Source organism: Heptranchias perlo, chromosome 14 (genome assembly GCF_035084215.1).
Source record: "Heptranchias perlo isolate sHepPer1 chromosome 14, sHepPer1.hap1, whole genome shotgun sequence".
NCBI classification, from domain to species: domain Eukaryota; kingdom Metazoa; phylum Chordata; class Chondrichthyes; order Hexanchiformes; family Hexanchidae; genus Heptranchias; species Heptranchias perlo.
Window position 1 is genome coordinate 56927818 of NC_090338.1, and position 26174 is coordinate 56953991.

Here is a 26174-nt window from a genome sequence, read left to right on the forward strand (position 1 = left end):
AGTCAAATATCCTATGGTGCTTTATATTTTGTTTCCAGCCTAACTAGACTGAATGGTACCTTTCAGACCATTTTACACCTGTGAATTGGTGCCCTCCCCATTATATCCCTTAATCCAAATTCTCCCTACAATATCCCGTTAGATGCTGTACCTCATCTTAACTAGGTTCCCTTCGTGTTGGCCACCAGTCCGGGTGGAAGAGAGGCAGAGCATCTGATAATCCTATCAAACTATAATTGTCTTCCCTTTTACATGCACCTTACCCCAGTGGGTGCTACTCCCGGTACCATTAAGATGTGTTCTTAGTTGAAACCACAGAGACAATGGGGACATTCTCACCCAGGCTCTGTTTTACTATCTTTGCCAAACCCTTCATCCTCTGCTTACCTTTATTACATGCAATGAAAATCAAGAAGCATATTACAACAAACTGAACTACGACTAATACATATGAAATTAATCTAATCCAAAGATGGATCTGTATATTCAGTCCCAAATTCCAGAGGTCATTTCACCAGGTGGTGACTTTAATTTGGTCAATGTCATGCTTAATGTTGTTATTGTCCTGTTGTAGGTTATAATAAACCTTCTGGGAGAGGCGTATCTCCATTCGTAATGCTTTCAAGTATTTAGGCAACAGGGGTGTCAGATACCCAAATGTGTCCTGATATGCTTTTAAGTCCTTTCTGACATTCTCAGAAACTTGTAAGGTGGTGAGGTTATGCCGGTGTATCTCTACCAGTTCCTCGGGTCCAATCCGAACCAGGACTTCAGAAATGGAGTAGAATTCTGGACTTAAAATATCACAAGTTAGATTGGCATATTTAAACGTTTTCAAATTAGTTGTAACACAGTATTCGCCCTCTCCGGCATATGCCACTTGAGTGGGTTTTAGATCCGCCTCTAGGGCCTCCATGGTACAGTTAATATCCCGATTGGTACCAGTATTATTAAACCCACACTGTGCTTCTAGGCTGTGTCCAACACTATGTGGACACACAGTGACAGCATGTCTAGTAACACATCCCTTTAATTTTGTTCCAGCCAATCAGCTTAAATCTATGTCCTCTAGTTCTTGAACCCTCTGCTAGGGGAAACAGGTACTTCCTGTCTACTTCACCTGGGCCCCTCATAATCTTGTAATTTTGTATCCATCGTGCGGATATCTTCTAAATATTGTTTCTCCCAATTTTATTGTTAACTGATGGGAACCTAACCCTAAATTTTGGAAATCCAAATTACTGTGTCCCTCTTTACTTTAATTTCAGTCCTTTTGATTGATACCAGTGTTTCCTGACTGTTTCATTAATTAGTTGGTTTCTCTATGGACCATGTGTCAGTGCCTTGTTTAAAAGGATTTCTCACTCGCCTGGACCACATTAACCATTTTCCTGTTGTGCTGTTGTCAAGTAACTGAGCCTGTCTGAGACTCATTCTTCACTGTATCTTCTTCATGTATCTCCGCATACTAGCAGCATCTCATAGGAATGAGCTTAGTGTTCTTGGATATTAACTTTCTGCTGGCCAGTCTCTTCATTCTCATGGTATTTCCGAACATTTTCCATGGCACACGTCATATGTCCTGTAGGATTCAGTCCTGTAAAAGCAACTGGTTTGTTTAAAGAGTGGTTGCAATAGCTCACCAGGCCATAGGCCTTTGTAATCATGTTCTTCATCCTGGTCTCCGTTTCAGATGATGGCAACATACATTTGTATCTTTTATGTCCACTGTAGCCATTCTTAGGTTTTCAGGTTATCTTATCAAAAAGATCAGGGGTGTCTCGAGTGCTTATCTCCCCCTGCATGGTCCCGATGTCAGGGTAGTGGCCAGGCTATTGAGTGTAGTTTTCTCATTATTCATTATAGGCAAGGACACAAATATCTCCACGAGAAAGCTATCAATTTACTATTCTCAACTACACTTTCCTGACTTCCACTAGATTGTATATTTATGCCAGATTGATTTTTTTATTATGCCCAATTCAATGACTTTAGAGAAATTCCCATATCTCCCCACCTCGAGCATTCTGTCTCGGAAGACAACAAATAGGTTAAAACAAAACAAATCAAAATGTTTTCAAAAGAAGAGAATCAGGTTGATATCACCACGCTGTGACATTTGGTATCCGCTGATGTCTGCAGCTAAAGTCTTAAATCTTTAACACCACTGGATTGTTTCCTGCACCAAATTTCTCCAGCAAAGGTTGCACCGTAACTTTGTAACTACTCTTGGTAATCCTGCACCATCAACACTCACGTGGTCCCAAAAAAAAAAAAACAGGGTCACCTGTTTTAAAAGAAACACAGAAAATCCATTGCGGCTCTTCTTGAGAGCCCAAGTGATTAATTTGTCAAATCTTCATTTATTATTTATTTATCCAAAGGAATAATCCCTTTACCCGAAACAAATTCAGAAAACAAAACAGGAGAGAGAAATTGCCTAGTCCCTCTCTCTCTCTCTCTGAAGCACGCAGCCTGTCTGAAATAAACACAGTCTCTCCCACATACAGATGTACGCAGGGCTGCAGACTGGAATTTCTAACTCCAAGTCCTAATCTCTGTGTTTTCAAGATGTAACCACATTAAGCAGATATCATTAGCAGCCACCTGCTAAGATACGTTATATTCCTCTTTTATTAATTTATTAATGGTTTGGGCATGTGTTTCTAGCACTGCAGCTATCCTTTGCAAATGTATGGTCAGCATTTGATCCTCAGACAATTCCTTATTTGTATTTTCATTTATCTTTTAATATATCTTTAATGCGAGACCCTAAATCTCTGACCTTTTGATCTAATGTTGTCAAATCAATGGTGTTAACAACTGAGGCAAAGGCAGTTGCTATATCACTTATCACAGATCTTTACGTCTCCATATTTGCCTATCTCTTTTTACGATGTCCACCTCCATTCCATGTCACTCTTTGTTTTAACACTTGAGTTAGGAGGTGTTGATCTAATTGTTGAGTTTTCTTAGCATTCTCAATGCGAGTTATATAATTTGTCAGGGAATGTCTCCCCTCTTTGGTCAGATCTTGTATTCTACTATGAATTTCAAATAAAATTGAACAGCCCCAGAACTTGTCAAAACTTCCTTATCATACTGTGGCAGGGTAAAACTGATAGGCGTTTAGTACCCTGTGTCAGTACATAGCTCAAGTAATGGACTTCCAATTGTCTAACCTATGCTTCCTTTTCATATGATTTGTTTTACATTCCTTTCTTATCAATTTTTCACTGTAGCGTGAAAACTTATATCTCAGTCAATTGTAGCCTTTGGCATTTCCGAGTGATTGGGACAATTTTACTGATATAACCTATACCAATTGTTACCTCATGTTCACCTGTGTAATGGTTAGCCTCAGACAGTTCTCAACCGACTGGGTCATTTCTATCTGTTTGAACTAGTCTTGGCATGACAGTCTCGCTTCTTGGGATGGAAGGGGTTAATATTAACTTGCTCTTGTGGTAGGAGTAATTTGATCCTTCTCCCTTTTGAGATTAAGTTCCCACCTTCAAAATTTCACTTCACACAGGTTTGACTGATTTTTTTACTTCTCACATTTGTGGATTGCTTTATACTATATTTTTGCACATTATTTTTTTACATACTTTTAGTGGATGTGATTATAATCAACGCTCCGAGCTGTTCCAGCTTTCCGACTTTTCCTATCACAATGATCCTGATAGTTTTTTAATGTATCCCGTTAATTTTTAACCTCTTTTTAAACCACAGCCAATCACAAAATAAACATTCAAAATGCCAATTTTTTGAAGATCCCATGTCTGGAATTTAACATGCCCACACTTGATAAGAACCAGAATTTAATAGGTCACTTAACCTCAATAACTCCAATTTTAATTCGGCAGTATCAGAATTAAACACACGACAAGACAGATACATTACACAAAGGAAGAAAACACGTAAGGCACAGTAAGAAGGGGGCGTGGCCCACAACACCGACAAAAAAAAACACTGATCAAGACAGGCTTTTTAAAGGGACAGTACACTTAAACAACAAAACCTTTCTTTTTCGGGTCTCTGTCTTTTAAACATTTGTCTAGTCACTTAATTCTATCCATATTTTTTTTTGACAGTACTGTCTCCATAAAGCAATTAGTTCTTTGGCTGTGGTACCTCTGTTATTGTTCCAAATTAATTCCTGAGCCTTTTTTGGCGGCATCTAAGTTTTATCAATATTTCCTGTTTATATCCAATCACCAGGAACTTAAACCCTGACTACCCTCAGTGATATTAACCACTGACCTACCGCTTACAAGTTATTCCCTCAGTGATATTCGACCACTGACCTCTTCCTGCTATTTCTGTGTATTCGCCAGGCTGACCTGAATCTTGTAAGGACGCCACACGAGTGTTAGCGATTGGACGATTCGTCGTCAGACTGACGGATTGGAGGAAAACCGACGTAGTAAATTAAGACTACTTACATCGGGGCGCCATTTCCTTCCTCCGTGTCTGAGACAATCCGCCTCTTACTCCGCGAACTCTCGGTGAACGACCGTTAAGATCCCCGTACGGGCCACCAAATGACGATCCGGATTCTTTCCCCTCAGTCTGGTTCAGTAAAAACTGAAGTCGAATACATTTTAAAGTTCATCACAACTTTAATAGCAGGGTTCTTAGTCTGCAGCATTGATTTGGACTCCTGATAGAGTCCCTCTATGCTGGCAGAGCAAGAACAAAAACATACAGAAATCCACACGTTTTTATACAAATCAACAGGGTTGGAACATACTTAACGAGGGTCAACACCAATCATAAGCCGGGCATAGGTTGCCATGCGAGGTTACATTATTTCCGGCCAATCATAAATCGTCCATGTGCTGATCATGCTGCTGTTAGACATCAAAGGGGATACTTCCTCACCTTCCAACTTGGAATGTTCTTCCCTGTTCCTTCTGTTCCTTATCTCCCAACCTGGAATGTCTTTCAACTTTGGCTAAGCTCATTACCTATATTGATCTGCCATAAACATGGAGACATTCAGACCAGTCCTTGAATCACATCAAAGACTCTACATTGCTAAGACAATGCAAACCTGCTGACTACGCAAACATATGGCCCAGCAGGAGGCCAGGCCACCTGTACCAATCTCAGTTACTAACTAATTAACCCTTTCTAACCATTTTGCATTCTGCTTCTTTACCACGTAGGCATTTTAATATTTTACTGAAAACTGACCACGTAGGGATTCTCACCAGTGCCTCACGAATCGAAACCCACTCCTCCTACACCAATCTTTGAGCCACGCATTCATCTCCCTGATCCGATTGACCCTCTGCCAATTTGCTCGTGGCTCAGGTAATAATCCAGAGATTATTGCCTTTGTGATTCTGCTTTTTAATTTAGTCCTTAGCTGCTCAAACTCTCTCAGTGGAACCTTTTTCTTAGTCCTACCTATGTCGTTGGTACCTATGTGCCTTCTGGATTGATAGAGAAAGCTGAATTTGGTAATGAGTTACATTTGTTCTAATTTTAATTAAACATTTCAATAGTTCACGTACTGAGACTTGCTTGGTATATATTTAATGCACTTCAGTTGAAATCAGCTGTTCTGTGCCACATCGCATATCATTCCCAGCAGTATGCTGGCTCCAGTAGTAAACAGCTTGACACCTGATCAGGGCATTGGGAATTTTAATCCCCTGGTTGCTTGGTCCTTGAACTCCCTTGCTTTGGTTGGCTGACTCTTGTCAGCTTTCAGCCAGACTTGTAATGGGAGCGCTGCACAGTGGGGAGATGTTCCATTTTACAGAGAGGAAAGACCCAGTAGAATCAAGATGACAACTATTAACACCTGTGATTGGTATTGTGTGTGACAGTGAAGAAAGTCACAACCTAGAATACTCAACCTTCATGATGTTAACATGCAGAGAATCTTGTACGAGGAGGACTATCGTTTTGATTCTAATACTTATGGCTTTACATCTACATTAAATGACAGTGTGTGCACAACACTCAGGAAACTGAAACCAGTTAATTGACAATGTTCATGGGCATTTCTACTATTCAGTGAAAGACAGGAAACAGCCTGGGTACTTCAAAAAGAACAGTAAATGCCAATCACCACCTACTTATGCTTTATGCTGAAGCAAGCAAGCAGGCACAGATAATCATTTTATATTTTTAATTAGCCACTCTTGGCAAGTTATTTCTTCCTCTGGGCACTCTGTGGGGAATGAAACTAGCTCATCTTTCATGGGGCATTATAACGAGGGCAGCAACAGCGCCATTGTATATTGAGGCACAGGGCAAACAACAATCAATTTATTCTTATCAGTGAACAGATGGAAGATGTAGTCATTTTAAATAGGCTGTATGATCAGTTTGGGTCAACCCAAACTGAACATTGGGAGCCAGGCATATTAACTGATTAATGTTAATCACTGAACTATATAAAATCTGGCAGCATTAGTAGGATAATCAAAAGAGACCCGTGGTAATAGAACTGTTTTTTTTCCACAAGTGAACTATTCAAGCAAGTTATGATCAGACCACAAATGGAAAGAAAAACATTGCATCCCTCAAGTCCACTTTGATCATTCCATATGGCCTCCTTCTGAGCTGTTTGATTCTATGATTCATATGCAACACTCAAAGATTCTTAAATGTTTGCTTTAAAAGTCTTGGTTTTGTTTTTAACTTTGACAGAAACTATTACGCCTGCAAGGGGCTTTATTACTATTTCCTATTAACTCGTGAGCTGTCCCTCATTTCTTTCCTCAGCAAATTGGCTGCCATCTTGAAAATTCTCTAGCAGGGATAAAAGTTCCTGGAGGTCTTTATCCCCGATATTTGATTCAACAGTGAAAATAGAGGTTGATATAAATGGTAAGCTGTGTGGCTTTGTATAAATAATGCAGTCCGCAGCATACAAACAGTGCCAGGGGGCGAACACATTAAAAGTGGGAAATTATATAAATATTCCAAACCTCTGTGTCTGTTGAGGGATAAATTTATTCTTGCACGCAAGTAAAATTCCAATTACTCAGGAATACTGCAGGTACTGATTACTGCTAAATAAATCAGAGCTAAAGAGACTAAGGATCATTAAGCAAGTATCATTTTAACCTAAATGAATTATCACACCACAAGTACAATTATTAGCGCTGAGAATTTATTTATTTTTTGTCTTCTGACTTGAATTTGGCTTCAAAGGTCTGAAATGCAGCCAAATGTGAACTGAATTAGAACCGTAGGTCTCAGATAAAAATGGTGGTCCTTCGTAGATGAACAATGGAGTGACCAAATACAGGATGACCAGCATTACTCACTCAGACTGGTAGCTATACGTAAAATACATCATAAAAGTAAATTATAGCACACTGTCTCAGTGATGGGAGAACCAAATGTTATAGTAGCACACTGACTTTTCATTTCAAGAAACTAGGTTAATACCCAGCCCAAGCTAATGGGATGAAAGTGTCTATCTGCTGGCTATAAAGGTCATTAAATTAAATTAATTTGAGTAGGCTCAACACAGGTCTTCAGCAGAACACTGTCCATAATTCAGCACTAATTGGGACATATAGAATGACTGGTGTAGGAAATGAAGAAATTCACCCTGGTGCAGTAAGGATGGTATTCGGAGCTTGTGATTAAGGCATATTGTTGGGGCAGTGTAAATGAACGTTACTCTTGCATATTTGACCTTGAAGTAGTTGATGCTGACACTGAATAGCATTCCCCAATACTTGAATCCCCCATCTTGATGACCAGAAAGTTCAGCAAACAACATTAAGGAAAGGGGTGCCCCGCATCCATGCTATTAAAGTTATGTTGCTTTTACTTTGAAGAGGGAAATGACCAGAAGAGCCAAACATCACATCTATTGCAACCATGTTTTAAAACTTGGTGTTTTTGAATACTCCTTGTATCACCACAACTTGATGTTTTTGAACTCTCCTTGTAACACTAAAACTATTGTCATACATTTACAAATAATGCCTTGGAATAATGCAACAATGCCTCTTTAAGATGCAGTAAATGGATTTGTCTGGTTGAAGCCTTGGCAAAGCTATGCTGTTTTGTGCAGAAATCAGAGAACTGCAGCTGACGGAAAGAGTTACCATGGTTTTGATTTTAACTAAAATGAGATCAAGTGAAAAAGTGAATCTATTGTTCTCGCTCAGTACATTCTGTTACAAGCCAACCTTCTAGCTTTCTCAGGAGGGAGATTTAGACTAAGAGGAAGGATGAGAGATTTTGAAAAATGGAGATTTTTCAAAACACCATTTTGCAAATGGTGTTTGCAAAAAGGTTTACAAAATGGTAAAAATACGATAAATGCCCAGATCTGACGCAATCTGTAAGTTTTAGTCTACTGATAAATTCTGGGCATCTGTAGATGTAGATAACCTCCTCCAGCCCTACAACCCTCCAAGAATTCTGTGTTCCTCCGAATCTAGCCTCTTCTGTATCCGTATTGCCTTCACTCCACCATTGGTGGCTGTGCCGTCAGCCATCTAGGCCTTACACTTAAAAGTACATGTCTCTGTCTCTCCACTTCCGTCTTCTCCTTTAAGATGCTCCTTAAAGCCCACTTCTGCGACCAAGCTTTTAGTCACCCCTCCTAATATCTCCTTTTTGGCTCAGCATCCATTTTCTATGTTAAAAGCATGATATAAGTGCAAGTTGTTGTTGTTGATGATTTAGGTTAGGATTTTCCTGATATGCAATAATCATGGGGGACTTTAATCTTTATATAGACTGGATGAACCAAATTGGCAAAAGTAGTTTGGAGGACAAGTTCATGGAATGCATCAGACATAGTTTTCTCGAACAATATGTCGAGGAACCAACTAGGGAACAGGTTATTTTAGATCTAGTATTGTGTAATGAAACAGGATTAATTAGTAATCTTATAATAAAGGATCCACTGGGGAAAAGTGATCATAATAGGATAGAATTTCATGTTGAGTTTGAGAGTGATGTGGTTAAGTCCGAAACTAGGATCTTAAATTTAAACAAAGCCAATTATGTAGGTATGAGGGTCGAGTTGGCTAAGGTACATTGGGAAATTAGATTAAAAGATATGACGGTAGATAAGCAATGGCAAACACTGAAAGAAATAATTCATAATTCCTAATGGATATACATACCCTTGACGGATAAAAACTCCACAGGAAAAGTGATCCAACCGTGGCTAACGAGAGCAGTTAAGGATTGTATTAGATTAAAAGAAGAGGCTTACAATGTTGCCAAAAAGAGTAGCAAGCCTGAGGATTGGGAGGGTTTTAGAAATCAGCAAAGGATAACCAAGAAATTGATAAAGAGGGAGAAAATTGAATATGAGATTAAACTAGCAAGAAATATAAAAACAGATTCTAAGAGCTGCTATAAGTATATAAAAGGGAAAAGAATAGCAAAAGTAAATGTGAGTTCCTTAGAGGCAGAGACAGGAGAAATTATAATAGGAAATAAGGAAATGGCAGAGACGTTAAACAAATATTTTGTATTTGTCTTCACAGTAGAAGACACAAAAAACATAGTGGGGAACCAAGGGTCCAATGAGAGCGAGGAACTTAAAGTAATTAAGATTACTAAAGAAAAAGTTTTAGAAAAATTAATGGAACTAAAAGCCAATAAATCTCCTGGACCTGATGACCTACATCCTAGGGTTCTAAAAGAGGTGGCTGCAGAGATAGTGGATGCATTGGTTTTGATCTTCCAGAATTCCCTCGATTCTAGAACAGTCCCCGTGGGTTGGAAGGTAGCAAATGTAACCACGCTATTCAAGAAAGGAGAGAGGGAGAAAACAGGGAACTACAGGCCAGTTAGCCTGACATCAGTAGTAGGGAAAATGCTGGAATCTATTTTTAAGGATGTAGTAACAGGGCACTTAGAAAATCATAATATAATTAGGCAGAGTCAACACAGTTTTGTGTAAGGGAAATCATGTTTGTCAAATCTATTAGAGTTTTTTGAGGGTGTTACTAGCAGGATAGATAAGGGGGAACCAGTAGATGTAGTATATCTGGATTTTAAAAAGGCATTCAATAAGGTGCCACATAAGAGGTTGTTACACAGATTAGGGCTCATGGGATTGGGGGTAAAAGACTATACCGCCACGTGTTAAATCTGTATCAAATATTTATTTTGTGTAATCACCCTTTTATTAATCAAACATACCTCTGATGACTATTGACAGATGGGAGATATTGTTGTAACCTCACATATACCTTGTCTCATTATACTACATGTACTTTTGATAGGTAACTTTATCGTCTTTATATGATCATCTTTCTGTATTAATCAAACCAGTATACAGCAACTAACATGCATAAGGGTGTTTAGCACCATATAAACTAGAAACTGCTAAGCTTTACAAAACCAGTGTTCATGAAAGAAAATAAGTTTTTCACCCTGAATGCAATTAACAAGACAGTGAAATTGCAAACATAGCAGTAACCATAGCCACGAGATAAAGAGCTGTCCATACTAACGATGAGCTTCAGAGTTGCTAGCCTGAGACCAGGCAAGGAATGTGAAATGTGAGATAAGGGGCCTAAATGGCATTGACTTCAGCCATGAGAGCAACATACCAAGCTAAGGTGGGGAAGCAGCCCTTTCCTAGTGTTGTAGGCCGATGATTGGTCAACCAGCCGGGGTGACATATTTAGGGCCACTCAATCGCCCCTTGCCCACGAAATGTAGAGATAAGAAGCGGGCTGACTCTTCTTCCTTTGTCTAAAGAGATACACGATGCCTTATTGGTCACCTTGCCCTATTGAAAGACCCCAATAGGGTAAACACGTATCAATACCAGCCCCTGTGCCCGCCCTCAAAAGTGGCATAAAAAAAGAGACCCCTTGCAAGACTTAGACTGTAGAGACCAGGACAGGAGCAAGGGCTGACCCTGGAAAGGAACCAGGCAGCAACAGCTGCATGTGGAGAGGGTCCGGATCCAAACAGAGGAAACCCCAGGCGGGGTAAGGCCAGGGGCCTACGAACAGAGGAAACCCCAGGTGGGGTAAGGCCAACAGATGGAAGAGACCCCAGGCGGGGTGGAAGCTTCCTTCAAGACTCCTACAAGTCCTACAAAGGATGAACACTACCCAGCACGGAACGGGTGAAATAGTTCTCGTCATCTGACCTTGTGTAAAGCTCAATAAAACATCACTGCACCATATTGGAGTCACGCTGATCATTGGTAAGGGGTAGAAATACCCTACAGGGGCAATATATTAGCATGGATTGAGGATTGGTTAATGGATAGAAAACAGAGAGCAGGAATAAAAGGGTCAATTTCAGGTTGGCAGGCTGTAACTAGTGGGGTGCCAAAGGGATCGGTGCTTGGGCCTCAGCTATTTACAATCTATATTAATGACTTAGATGAGGGGACCGAGTGCAATGTATCCAAGTTTGCTGATGATACAAAGCGAGGTGGGAAAGTAAGTTGTGAGGAGGATGCAAAGAGCCTGCAAAGGGATACAAACAGGTTAAGTGAGTGGGCAAGAAGATGGCAGATAGAATATAATATGGGGAAATGTGAGGTTATTCACTTTGGTAAGAAAAATAGAAAAACAGAATATTTTTTAAATGGTGAGAAACTATTAAATGTTGGTGCAGAGAGATTTGGGTGTCCTTGTACACGAAGCACAGAAAGTTAACATGCAGGTACAGCAAGCAATTAGGAAGGCAAATGGTATGTTGACCTTTATTGCAAGGGGGTTGGAGTACAAGAATAAGGAAGCCTTGCTGCAATTGTACAGGGCTTTGGTGAGACTACACCTGGAGTACTGTTTGCAGTTTTGGTCTCCTTACCCAAGGATAGGTATACTTGCCTTAGAGGCGGTGCAACGAAGGTTCACTAGATTAATTCCTGAGATGAAAGGGTTATTCTATGAGGAAAGATTGAGTGGATTGGGCCTATACTCTCTGGAGTTTAGAGAATGAGAGGTGATCTCATTGAAACATATAAGATTCTAAGAGGGCTTGACAGGGTAGATACTGATAGGATGATTCCCCTGGCTGGAGAGTCTAGAACTAGGGGGCATAGACTCAGGCTAAGGGGTCAGACATTTAGAACTGAGATGAGGAGGAATTTCTTCACTCAGAGGGCCATGAATATTTGGAATTCTCTACCCCACAGGGCTGTGGATGCTCAGTCCTTGAATATATTCAAGACTGAGATCGATAGATTTTTGGACTCTAAGGGAATCAAAGGATATGGGGATTGGATGAGAAAGTGGAGTTGAGGTGGAAGATCTTGAGATCGAAATCCATTTCCAGTGGTATGCCACAGGGCTCAGTGTTGGGTCCTTTGCTGTTTGTGGTATATATTAATGATTTGAACTTGAATGTAGGGGGCATGATTGGCAAATTTGCAGACGACACAAAAATTGGCCGTAGTGAATAGGATAGCTGTAGACTCCAAGAAATATCAATGGGTTGGTGGAGTGGGCGGAAAAGTGGCAAATGGAGTTCAACCCGGAGAAGTGTGAGGTGATGCACTTAGGGAGGGCAAACAGTAAGAGGAAATACACAGCAAACTGGAATATATTGAGAGGGGTAGAGGAAGTGAGAGACCTTGGAGTGCATGTGCACAGTTCCCTGAGGAGGAACGCGATGGACACCTACAGACGCTGAAAGACGCCCTCGTAAGAACGGGATATGACGCTCGACTCGTCGATCGACAGTTCCGACGGGCCACAGCGAAAAATCGCATAGACCTCCTCAGAAGACTAACATGGGACGCAACCAACAGAGTACCCTTCGTCATCCAGTACTTCCCCGGAGCGGAGAAACTATGCCATGTTCTCCGCAGCCTTCAACATGTCATCGATGACGACGAACACCTCGCTAAGGCCATCCCCACACCTCCACTACTCGCCTTCAAACAGCCACCCAACCTCAAACAGACCATCGTTCGCAGCAAATTACCCAGATTACAGGAGAACAGCGTCCACGACACCACACAACCCTGCCACGGCAACCTCTGCAAGACATGCCAGATCATCGACACAGACACCACCATCACACGAGAGGACACCACCCACCAGGTACATGGTTCATACTCCTGTGACTCGGCCAACGTTGTAGGAAAGGATGCCCCAGAGCATGGTACATTGGCGAGACCATGCAGACACTGCGACAACAGATGAACGGACACCGCGCAACAATCGCCAGACAGGAGGGTTCCCTCCCAGTCGGGGAACACTTCAGCAGTCAAGGACATTCAGCCTCCGATCTTCGGGTAAGCGTTCTCCAAGGCGGCCTTCGAGACACACGACAACGCAAAATCGTCGAGCAGAAATTGATAGCCAAGTTCCGTACCCATGAGGACGGCCTCAACCGGGATCTTGGGTTCATGTCGCACTACACGTAACCCCACCAGCGAATAAAAGTTATCTGTTTTTAATACAATGGGTCATTTTCTGTCTTTCTCTTCCTTTCGGATGTTTCTCGCTCTCTCTCTGTTTTGTGTTCTGGCCGTTTGTATATTCGGTGGTCCTGTAGGTAACACCTCTCTGTCTGAACACTTTGATTGCCTTGACAACGGGCAGTTGGAAAGATTATCTGTAATCACCAAGTATTGTTCTCTGAATATAAATGCGAAAGGTTCAAGGATTTCCACATTCACCTGACGAAGGAGAAAGCCTCCGAAAGCTTGTGATTTTCAAATAAAATTATTGGACTATAACCTGGTGTTGTAAGATTCTTTACATTTGTCAACCCCAGTCCATCACCGGCATCTCCACACCCTGAAGGTGGCAGTACAGGTAGATAAGGTTGTGAAGAAGGCATACAGAATGCTCTCCATTATTAGCTGAGGTATAGAATACAAAAGCAGGGATGTAATGATGGAACTGTATAAAATGCTGGTAAGGCCACAGCTGGAGTATTGTGCGCCATTCTGTTCACCACATTACAGGAAGGCCGTAATTGCTCTGGAGAGAGTGCAGAGAAGATTTACAAGAATGTTGCCAGGGCTTGAAAATTGCAGCTACGAGGAGAGATTGGATAGGCTGGGGTTGTTTTCCTTGGAGCAGAGGAGGCTGAGGGGTGACTTGATTGAGGTGTACAAAATTATGAGGGGCCCAGATAGAGTAGACAGGAAGTACCTGTTTTCCCTAGCTTAAATCTATATCCTCTAGGGAAAACAGGTACTTCCTGTCTAGTCTATCTGGGCCCCTCATAATTTTGTACACCTCAATCAAGTCACTAGAGGATATAGATTTAAGCTGATTGGTGGAAGGATTAGAGGGGACATGAGGAAAAACATTTTTACCCAGAGGGTGGTGGGTGTATGGAATTCGCTGCCTGAATTGGTGGTAGAGGCAGGGACCCTCAACTCTTTTAAAAAGTACCTGGACCTGCACCTAAAGTGCTGTAAGCTGCAGGGCTACGGACCGGGTGCTGGACGGTGGGATTAGAATGGGCACCTGGTTGTTCTTTGAGCCGGCGCGGACACGATGGGCTGAATGGCCCCCTTCTGTGCTGTATCTTTTCTATGGTTCTAAGATCAGCCATGATCTGATTGAATGGCGGAGCAGGCTTAAGGGGCCGCATGGCCTACTCCTACTCCGTATGTTCTTACATAATTACTGATGTTATTGCTTATAATTACTTTATAATTTCAAGTTGAGAGATATAATTACTTCTGTGGGAGACTTCTGTACTTGAGGAATGTCCTGTACTAAGGAAAAGAGTTTAAAGTGGGCATTAATGAAACAAGGTTGGACTCCTACCACAAATGAATGAAAAGTAATCTAGCTCAATGTGGCCTTTCTTTTTTAAACCACATACCAACTCAAAAGTGTGCAATGCAGTTCCAAACCTCCAGGGAACAGAAACTCCTTCAGTACTTTCTTAAGAAGGAACTGAAGAGGCAGGGCTTGTTAAATTAAGCAGCAGATGAGCCCTCTCATGTCAAAAAAGCTAAGGCTTAAGAAGAAGTTCAGCCACTCCAGTAATAGAACAAAAAGTGGAGTACCATCTCCATGAAATGGCTGCTCCATATTCTTAGTCACAAAGGAGTTAGCTTCTATTGGATGTTTGTTATATCTATTGTTTGTCTTTGAGAGAGACAGAAAATGTACCCATGTTAAGCAGAGTTGGGCTCCTATTTTAGAGAGCTTCATCTTCAGCTCTCATCAAAATTACTGTCCTCTACGTGGTAAGGTTTTAGGTTCCCAACCAGATTGGCTCATGGAGATAGCATTCCCCATCCTAGGGGGGGTGTGGGGTGTTCAAAATGGAACACGCCACAATGGGAATGTCTTGTAGGGTTAGTGGTGGCTCTCAAGAAGCCATTGAAAAGAAATAGAAAGGGCAGAAGGACATTTAAAATAAAACTTTGCAAAGCCGTGATTCAGTCAATTCTATAACACCCTTGACTTTCCAACTGACTCCTTTCATAAATCATCGCAAGTGAACCTTTCTGTCTATCTCAACCCAGGCGTGGTCAGAATATGTGAAGGTAAACAAAAGCAAATCATTAATAGGAAAGTTACAATAAGCTGGTTTCACAAATTCTGACCACATTTGTTAAAATTAAGGCAGATTTTTGCAGGACAACCGTGGTTAATTAATGTAAGGATATATATATTGACATTTTTTTCCTGTATCTCCTGCACATTTATCGTTCATACTTCGGCATCGCACCCTTTATATATGCAAATTTCTGCATAACGCTTGCAATTAATTGGCTCAAATTTCATACTGATTAAACAACAAGTTATAACTGAATAGCAGGGAACATACTACATGACAAGCAGTAAAAAAACATCACTGGCAAAGTTCAAAAATACAAAGCCAGAAAGTGCAATCAGGAAACTGCTACCAATAGCAGAAGATGGGGAACCAATTAAATCAGTGCCGGTATTTTTTGAAAATCCTTTGCCATCATCTTGGATTCTCACTAAGGCGGGAAACTTAATTTGAAAATAAAGTTCATACTATGATAGAAAAAGAAGTACAAGAAAATGATTACGCATAACTATACCATAACATTTTGTGTGTTTAAAATGTCTTCAACAATGTTTTCCACTGGTAGCGTGTGCCTCTCCAAGAAGCCTAGGGCTTGACTTTGTGGATCTTCCCAGATTTATCAGATGTATGAACAGACTTAAAAAGCTGGCTCACTACAACTCCCAAGATGCTACGATGGTGGGGAAATCATTTTTAGAGCAATGAAAGTAACTGGAATCAGTTTTTTTTGTATAAACAAGATAAATCATGAACTCTTCAACTTTTTCTGAGGCAACTTTGCTAAAAATGAACATAACAGTTGCTATGCACAGGTTACCCATGTGACAAATGAAACTTTGCACTTTGACAGTTTGCCATTGTTTAATTTTTTCATATTTTGTAATATATTCTAAATAGTGTTAGCAGCACCATTTTATTAATGTTTATTTGAGAGAGACAGCTCAAAACAGTAAACAGAAAAGAATAATTTATGCAAGAGTGATCAATCCTAGAAGGATTGTGCCATTTTTCAAGTTAGGAGAGAGGTTGAGAGTAAAAATTCTGAATTTAAACAGGTTTAATTACACAAAACCTTTTGATAACATTAAGTACTTTTGCAAAGATATTTAATAGAGAAGGAAAGATGCATCATTTCTCAAGTCTTATCAACATAGGTGCGCACTTTCTGAACAGATGGAACAGCGTGCCCATTTGATGTTAAACCTATGAGAAATATGCAGATTTATTTATGAGATGGGGACAGATCTATCTATCTATATGCAGTGTGTAAGGGAAACCAATCAGAAAACACCTACTGTACTATATCTGACGAAATCTCTTACAGAATTCTTTCTAAGTCCTCTCAACGGAGATGTGCATCCCTCACCCACCCCTACACCCCAGTCCCCCTTATCTGCAACAGTGTAACCTCCAACTCACCATGAACAATGCCATGAAGGATCTGTTAGTGTTTAAGTAAAATAAAATGTCTGTATCTTATGCAAAAACAATTGTGCCTTTTAAAGTGTCGTAACATTCTGACAACATATAAGTGTGTTTAAAATGTTCACCTAAAAAGAGATCCCATCCTGGTAATTCTATCCAAATTAAAGGCATTTTGAAATGTTTAATACTTCAGTAAATACAAAAGTGCTTAAGTATAAACGATGACATTTGTTCTATTAATTTGATAATCCACAAAGCTTCTGGCTTTCTTATACAATATGAACGTTATGTACTTAAACATATGAGAACCGTCAACTAAAAATTCAATACTGTTCTGGAGACTTCCACAGAAAGACAGCAAAACAGCTCCTCTAAAATGTAATGTTTCAGTAACAGAAATGTCCAAATGAAAGCTTTCCTTCAAATGTTCTTCCTATTGCTACCTCTTCCCATAGCTACTAGGCAACCAGTAAATGCATGGACAATTAACCATCACTGACAACCAGAGTTGTTGGTACATCTATAAGGCCATGGGAAGGCTCTGCCCTTGCCTATAGGAATCCTAGCACAAGCTCGCAGTCTTTCTGTGCTCTCAGCAACTACCATGGTCACCACTGGGAGATATTTGTCCTCATCACTGCACCTTGTAACGTATGAAGAAAATAAGCTGAGTGGTGGTATTTCCTTCCCCCATCCCTCGGTGGTGGATCATTCTGTATTTGAATGCTTCACTTCACATGAAGTAGAAGCATGAGGCTGAAAGTTTCAAGTGACAAGAGGTCTGTGATTACAGATTGTGAGGCAAGCGAACGTGTATCAATCCTGGATGACAGAGATTCACTTGGCGAGCATGACTGGTCTTTTCATTGCCCTGAGGATCGATGTGTCGCATGAAAATCAGAAATGAGGAGAGACTCAGGTCCAATGTACCTAAATTACTTTAAAAATATAATCTTCTTCCAGAAGCAACATATCCATAGAAGAAAAAGACATCAGCAATGATTTTGGCTTCCAAAAATTCGTTAACCTGTTTGGCAGATCTTTGCACTTACGAGTTCTTGGACTTTCACGTTGAACTACCACAATTCAATTCACTGGTGGAATATCTGTTGGGTTAAAATTCTATCCTAACATTCCAGTGCCAGTTCTGTGACGCCATCCCTCCACTTTCCTTTTGGCTTCATAGGAAGAGCTGAAAGAAAGACTTGCATTTATATAGTGCCTTTCATGATCTCAGAATGTCCCAAAGCACTTTACAGCCAATTAAATACTTTTTGAAGTGTAGTTACTGTTGTAATGTAGGAAACGCGGCAGCCAATTTGTGCACAGCAAGGTCCCAAAAACAGCAAAGAGATAATGATCAGATAATCTGATTTTAGTGATGATGATTGAGGGATAAATCCTATGGTCTTCTTTGAAATAACACCAGGGGTTCTTTCACGTCCATCTGAGAGGGCAGACGAGGCCTCGGTTTAACATCTCATCCACAAAACGGCACCTCTGACAGTGCAGCACTCTCTCAGTACAGTACTGGAGTGTCAGCCTAGATTCTGTACAAGTCTCTGGAGTGGGATTTGAATCCAGCAACTGTCATGTCACTTTGACTATTGATTTGTGAAAGTGCTAGATTTATGTTGTGTGATTGACTTCAAATGGAATGGAGAGTGCCCCCACCCAGTGGCTCAGTGGGTAAATGCACCATCTGGTGCGCTACTGAGTCACACAGAGCCAGAAGGTCTCTGGTTCACTCTGGTTTTTGCTCAATTAGCGGCAATAGTGCACTACAGCTGCCCTCAGCAATCGTAGGCTTGGATGGTTTGGGGGGGGGGGGAAAGGGGAAGGGAGGTATATCAGCCAGGATTCTCACTCCTGACCATTATCCAACGACATTGTGGATGTCGGGGTGAGATCAGGATCAGACACACCTGAGATGCCCTTTGCTTTTGAATAGCCTGCCAAAATTCGCTGTTTAACCTCACAAGTGAAAAATGGCCATTGGGTTGAGGTACTGGAGGGCTGCTGGTACCTGAGAAGCCAACTACAGCAAGAGTCAGCACCTTCAGGAGAAGAGGAGGAAAAGTAATTATTTATTTGTCCGATACCACCATTAATGGCAACAATTACCCGAGGGAACCTGAATGACCATGACGACAGGTAAGGTACAGTCTGAGGTACAGCTTTAACTTTGAATGTCCTCACAGGAGAAAGGTTCTTTGTGCTGTGGAAGTGTACACTTGATCACAGTTCTAGTCTGAAGCTAGCAGTACAAATCACAAACTGCCTTATGCAGGAGCTGGAGGACACAGTGGGTTTGAAGGAATGTCCTTTTATCTCTAAGACTGGTCTTTAAATCTCACCCACACAGATATATTCCAGTTCTTAGAGGATGCAAGTTTGCAGCATAAAACTGCAAATACAATGCTGATAGCTGTGAATTTTCAATGAGAAAAGACAGGAAGAAGAGACCTGGTAAGGGTAATGTCACAGTGGTTTAGTGAGGGTGAGGAGTATAATTTTGGTCTGTTTAAAGAGATCTTTGCCCTTCGGTAGCCAGCAGTACATCTGGCCTGTGAGTGCTGGATAGACACTGGGGTGGGGGGTGGGGTGGGGTGGGGTGGGGGAGAAAATTGGGTAGGGGCCGTTTTTGGGCGTAGGTAGCATAATGTGCTTTTACCCCGTGCCCAATGGCCCCTGCACAGACAGGACGCAAGTTTCGGCTCTCCCGACGACTTATCTGCAATCAGCGTTCCATTCTGGGCCTTGCATATAGAATCAATGCAATTTGCACTTTCCACCACCAGGGGAGCTCAATCTCTTAAAGGGAGGATGTTTCTTAGAAATCTCTTAAAGGTAGCTGGTACCTGTTATTTGCTGAAAATAACTGTCTACTGTCTGCATGGAGTCTGAATGGAGATCAGACATCACACATGTAAAACACAGATGCAGGTCCCATCCCTATGTTTACAAACTGAGATTTGTTAAAACATTGAATAAAGGTTGCGCACTACTAAATCCCACATCCTCCAATCTGCAGGCCAGACCTCACCAATCTGCCGATCTGAGTTGGTACCAGGCCTGCGAGAGTGCGTGCACCAAGGTTCTCTGCTGATGCACTAGAGACCTTGGTGCAAGAGGTGGACAGTTGCAAGTCTGTGGAATTTGATGCCCCAGGAAGCTGTGGAAGCTACATCATTAAATAAATTTAAAACAGAAATAGACAGTTTCCTAGAAGTAAAGGGAATTAGGGGTTACGGGGAGCGGGCAGGAAATTGGACATGAATTTAGATTTGAGGTTAGGATCAGATCAGCCATGATCTTCTTATTGAATGGCGGAGCAGGCTCGAGGGGCCGATTGGCCTACTCCTGCTCCTATTTCTTGTGTTCTTATGTTCTTATAGAAGGAGGGACATCCTATATCCGCAGTGGGGGTGGGGGGGGGGGGGGCAAGAGGCCCTCCAGACATATATCCAAAAGGCAGTGGGAGGCAGCGGGGGACAAAGTCACTGCCAGGCGCACGGCATCATGAACATGGATGCAGTGCAGAAAGAAGTTCAAGGTGAGTGAGGTCAACTGTCAAGTGGCGTCTCCTACCAACTGCACCACGCACTACAACCCCCCATCACCCACATACCAACAAACTCATTCTTTCCATCAGTACTCAACTCTTCCCATCAGATGCTTCCTCTCACCCTTACACATTACCACTGTTTCAAACCTCCCACCCACACTCACAGGCCACACACACTGGCAGCTATTCAACTATGACAGGCACATCCAGACACACGTCCCGCTTTCTTGCAGGAGAAGGTGGCGCATATCAGGATGCAGCAAGTGGCAGTGGCATTTAGTCCCTCGAGCCTGTTCCGCCATTCAATGAGATCATGGTGGACCTGTGACCTAACTCCATATACCTGCCTTAGCCCCATATCCCTTAATACCCTTGGTTCACAGAAATCTATCAATCTCAGATTTAACATTCACAAGTGAGCTAGCATCAACTGCTGTCTGCAGAAGGGAGCTCCAAACGTCTCCCACCCTTTGCATGTAGAAACATTTCCTAACTTCACTCCTGCACATCCTGGCTCTAAATGTTAAATACTAGGACGCGGGGACGTAGCCTAAGTCTAGGAGACCTCCAAAAGCAGTTACAAATGTCTCGGCAGCCAGAAGCAATAATCCAGCCACTAACCCATAAATCCTGCATAGTTCCTTTAAATAGCGCTGGTGGGGGGTCCTCAAGGCACTCTAAAACACGTTCAGATGGTCGGGGTTAAGACTGTGCGTTAAGTCCTAAAATGGTGTCTATCACTTTAAATCAGCGTTGCACTCTGATTGAAGTCATTTTCTCCCTACTTTATATGATCCCAGTGTTTGTTATCTGCGCCTGCGCTATCTCCTGTACCAAGATGGTGTCTGGTGCACGTCACGCTGGAAACGTGCGTGCGCATCCAAGACGCCATCTTGGATGTCGGAGAGGCCGTGTAGCGCTGAAACTACGGGCGCTGCACGGCCCAACTTAGCACTCTGGATGTCTAAAATGGAAAAGTACTCATTTTCCTGGGACTAGCATCCTTCATATTGACAGGGACAAATTTGCCATAATTTAATAGAAAATACTTGCTTTATAAAACAAACTTTAGAAGTTCTATATCTCCATCGAGCTTGGTGGAATATAATATTGTATTTATATAGCGCCTTGTCATGTGAACATGTCTTAAAGCATTTCATACAATTAATTATTTTTGAGGTGCAGTGACTGTTATGAAGCAAATAATATGAACACTGAATTGTTAGAAACCCATAATCCTTTACATCATTATTTGATTTTGACCTGACAACATGACATTATCAGGTTTTCACTATACTCTGTGCCAAGAAATAAAATCTACCTTGTTTTCTAAAGCACCCTTGCTGTTTCAAACAGTACCTCAGCAATTAAACTGCTTTGTTCTGCACATTTGAATAAAATTTATTAAACTGAACAAAGTCCCTTCATAACAATTCGCTCAAGAACTCAAGGTATCTGCACCACCTCCTGGCACAGAATGGAACACCATGCAGCTGATAAAAATAAATTCAGGCCTTGTACATGGGATTGCTGGACTCTTGCATGATTTTTATGCATTTTTAAGGTCCACAGCTCAAAGCCAGTATTCTGATGTACTGCTTGGATAATCTGTGGAAGAGTTACCACCTTGAACATTTCCCTTCTAACCAAGGAGTTCAGGACCCCAAGGAAGTTCCTGAACTTTCTGGGGACAGCACAGATTGAAAACATTTGCCAAAAGCCTGCCTGTGCTCAGCGTTCTGAACTCGCTCTGGTGTTGCCTCTTACCAATTCCAAATGAGAGACTAGGTCAGAGTAAACAAAACTCAGGAACATCTCAATTACAGCACTCTTTCACTCGTGCATATTACCTACATAACTCAATGAAGCTTGTGAGTTATGTGTCTCTCACACTCACGAAAGAACCACCATATTCAATTACCTCCACTGAGTTATTGCCCACTTAACCAGTAGGTAAGTAAAAGATTTGATCAGATAATGGTGCTTACAGTATATTCAAATTATCTATTTTCTACAAATCATATCATTAGAAGGCCACAATGATGAATTTCTACACACTTTTACTTCATTTGCACACATTTATCCCATATGTCTTTAATTTCAGAAGAATTATGCTGTCATTCTCAATTTACCAAATGTTGGTTGAATTAACACACTTTATATTGAACTCCTAGCGAAATAAATATATTTTTTCGGAAGGCCGTACACACTTCCCAACAGCTTTACATTGTTTTTCTTTTGAGTTCACTATACATCCATCCGAAAACCTTGAAAAAATGTTTTATTTAATAAGGTCTAACAAAAACCTTTTAAAGAATAAAACATAAAGAAGTCTCCCTAAAATGCTATAAGCAGGTCTGACATTTCCAGAAGTGCAGAGATTTCAGTCAGTTTCATCCATCTTGCTGTTATAGTATCTCAGCCTCACTTTTTCTAACACCAAGTTATAGTCCAGCAATTTTATTTTAAATTCACAAGCTTTCGGAGGCTTCCTCCTTCGTCAGGTAAATGTTTACCTGACGAAGGAGGAAGCCTCCGAAAGCTTGTGAATTTAAAATAAAATTGCTGGACTATAACTTGGTGTTGTAAAATTGTTTACAATTGTCAACCCCAGTCCATCACCGGCATCTCCACATCATCACTTTTTCTAATTCAATGTCTCATTTTCACCTGATTGATCCTTTCCCTTCTAACCGTCTTTCACTCTCAGTTCCCACTGCTGGTTCTCTCTATTCAAGGTTCCCAATATAAATACATGTTCTACCTCTTAGAAACTGCATGCAGCTATTTTAAATGATTGTGACATCAGCTATTGAACCTACTGTGATTTTCATAATTGTTCTCAAGCACTTCCAATAAAGCAATTTGGATCACTTTTTGTAAGAATTATTGGGAAAATAACAGCAATATTACCAGAATATGTTTTTGAAAAAGTAACAATCTATTTAAACAAAGGTTCATGAGAGATATTAAATCTTTAGGTAGATTAGAAAATTGAGCACTATTCAGAAAAATTCCACAAAAACTTAGGTGTCAGCCTTGGCTCATTGGTAACATTCTCATCTCACTCTAGGACTTAATCAAGGTTGACACTTTAGTGCAGTACTGAGGAAGTATTGCACTATTGCAGGTCCCATCTTTCGAACTGGACATTAAACTGATGCCTTATCTGCTTGCTCAGGTAGATGTAAACGATCCCATTGGCGCTATTCGAAGAAGAGCAGGGGAGTTCTTCCGGTGTCTTGGCCAATGTTCATCCCTCAATCACAGAACTAAAAACACATTATATGATCATTCACCTCATTGCTGTTTGTGGGATCCTGCTGTTCACAAATTGGCTGCCATGCTAGCCTCCATGACAATACTTTGAAAGTAATTAATTAGATGTAAAGTGCTTTGGGACGTCCTAAGAACGTGAAAGGCCCGATGTGAAAGCAAGTTCTTCCTTTCTTTCTGTTGCTACTTATGGGATTTGCTGTATGCAAAATGGTTCGCCATTTGCTTACATAACAACAGGCACTGCACCTCAAACTAATTCATTGCATGTAAAACATTTTAAGACATTCTGAGAGATATAGTAAGACGCTATATAAACGTAATACAAATCTATGTTATATTCTTGGCAATTATTTCCGGAGGAAAATATATCACTTAGAGTCTTCTTGAAAAAACATATTTCTTTCACAGATTTTCAATTATCATTTTGAACTGTTACCTACTCAGGAGCTAAGGGCAATGTGGACAAAGTAATGGCTTCTCTGCAGTCTCATGACGAGTTAGACTGTAAAAGTACATGAGAGCAAGGAATAGCAAAAGGCCAAATGATCCATTAAGCCTGTTCCTTCTATAGACCATGCACAATCCCCCCATCATGGCCCTCACCCATTTACTCACCTGAGGGAAAGTTTCACATAAATGTTTTGTGATCTCCAACGGTAAGTGAGGAAAATGCCCCAAAAATTCTCACCTCACCACTATTTAACTCTCACCTGTTGTCCTCCAAACAACATTCTTTCACCCAGCAACAGCACAAAACCTCAAAGGCATGGATCCAAAATAATGTGACTGATAATACTTTTTTTTAAAAAAGGGAATAATTTATAATCTAATACTTGTGTGATATTGATGTGGGCCTCATCTCATTTGTCACACAGCCAGCCATCATTGGGCAGTAGATTGGGAACATCTCACGAAAATTACATGAACTATCCTTTTGACCATAATGAGTGTTAGTTTTGTATCACACATAATACATCTCTAGTTAATTCACCAGCGGTATGGGTCAACACACACAGTGACACAACAGAAATGAAGACATGACATAAAACTCCGCTCTCAGAGATTTCTCGTTTTCAGGCAGAATGTCAGGAGCTAATGTGACTGGTGTAGGTCTGTGAGCAAAGTCAAAGTTCTAGTAAATTCTATGCAATTTAAATGATATTCAAAGCACAAATGAATGAAGTACAGACTGTATGGGGATATTCAGGAAGTTCTACACAGTAAGAAGAGCTCTGGTTTGTTTCACAAATTGTTGATAAATCTCTTGTGATATTGTTCACAGATAGAGGGACCTGCAAAAGTAGCATAGCTCAGGTCCCTAGCTTTTAAAACAGGAGCAGGCCTACAAACAAAATAAATAACTTACATTTATATGGCTCATTACCACATTCTCAGGATGTCCCAAAATGCTTTACAGTTCATGAATTACTTTTGTAAGTGAAGTAACTATTATTTAGGCAAAAGCAGCACAACAAGATCCCACAAACAGCAGATGAGATAAATAACCAATGAATCTGCCTTTGATGGTGTTGATTGAGGGAGGGATATTGCCAGAACACTGGGAGAACTCCCTGCTCTTCTTCAAATACTCTCCTGGGATTGTTTACATCCATTGGTCCACTGGACCTTTGGTTTAATATCTTATCTGCACCTTCCACAATACATCAAACCACATTGCAAACAATGCAAAAACATTCATTAAGATATGTTAAATACCCCAAAACTGTATGGGCAAGTTTAATGATACTGTGAATTATTTAATTTTGTATCTTTTTCTTACATCAGAAACCTTATTTTTATGTTTGTCTTCTGAGGTCACTGAGATAGCAGCCAACAAGGTTTTCAAAAAAAAATTGCGAATGATTTCAATGGCTCCTATTCTCCCCCACAGCTGGATTTTGAATAGTAGTTTTCATACATCATTAATAGTAGCTGCTTGATTCATTCCCTACTGTTCAGTTGTGATGTATCGCTGTTTTACAAATATACCAGATGGAAGTGTAACCCAGAAATTTGAGTGTTTGCTTACTGCACTGTTTTATTCCATTATAGTTAGGTACATATGCAGGGTTGGTTAATAGATAAAGCCAGGAGTCTGGCAAATTTCTTCCAATTGTTTTCGAAGAGTGAATATATGAACTAGCAATCGCATAAGACTGTTTTAATTGCTGTTCTTTCCATTTGTTTTTTTCAGTCTAATACAGTGCTGCAGAGGGAAAATTACTGTGATTCACAACTCTGGACACCAATCTCTCTCAACTTTTATTTATTGACACTCCTACAGTCAATGCTCCTCTGGCTTTCTTCTCTTGCTCCTAAGTTCCAAATGCACCATTCTACATGCTCCTCCTCCCCTCTGTACCCTTACTGTGATAATAAAAGCTCATTGCACTATATCCTATTCTATTTTATTCTTTCTAAAACTACCAAGACTCCCTACCTCCTC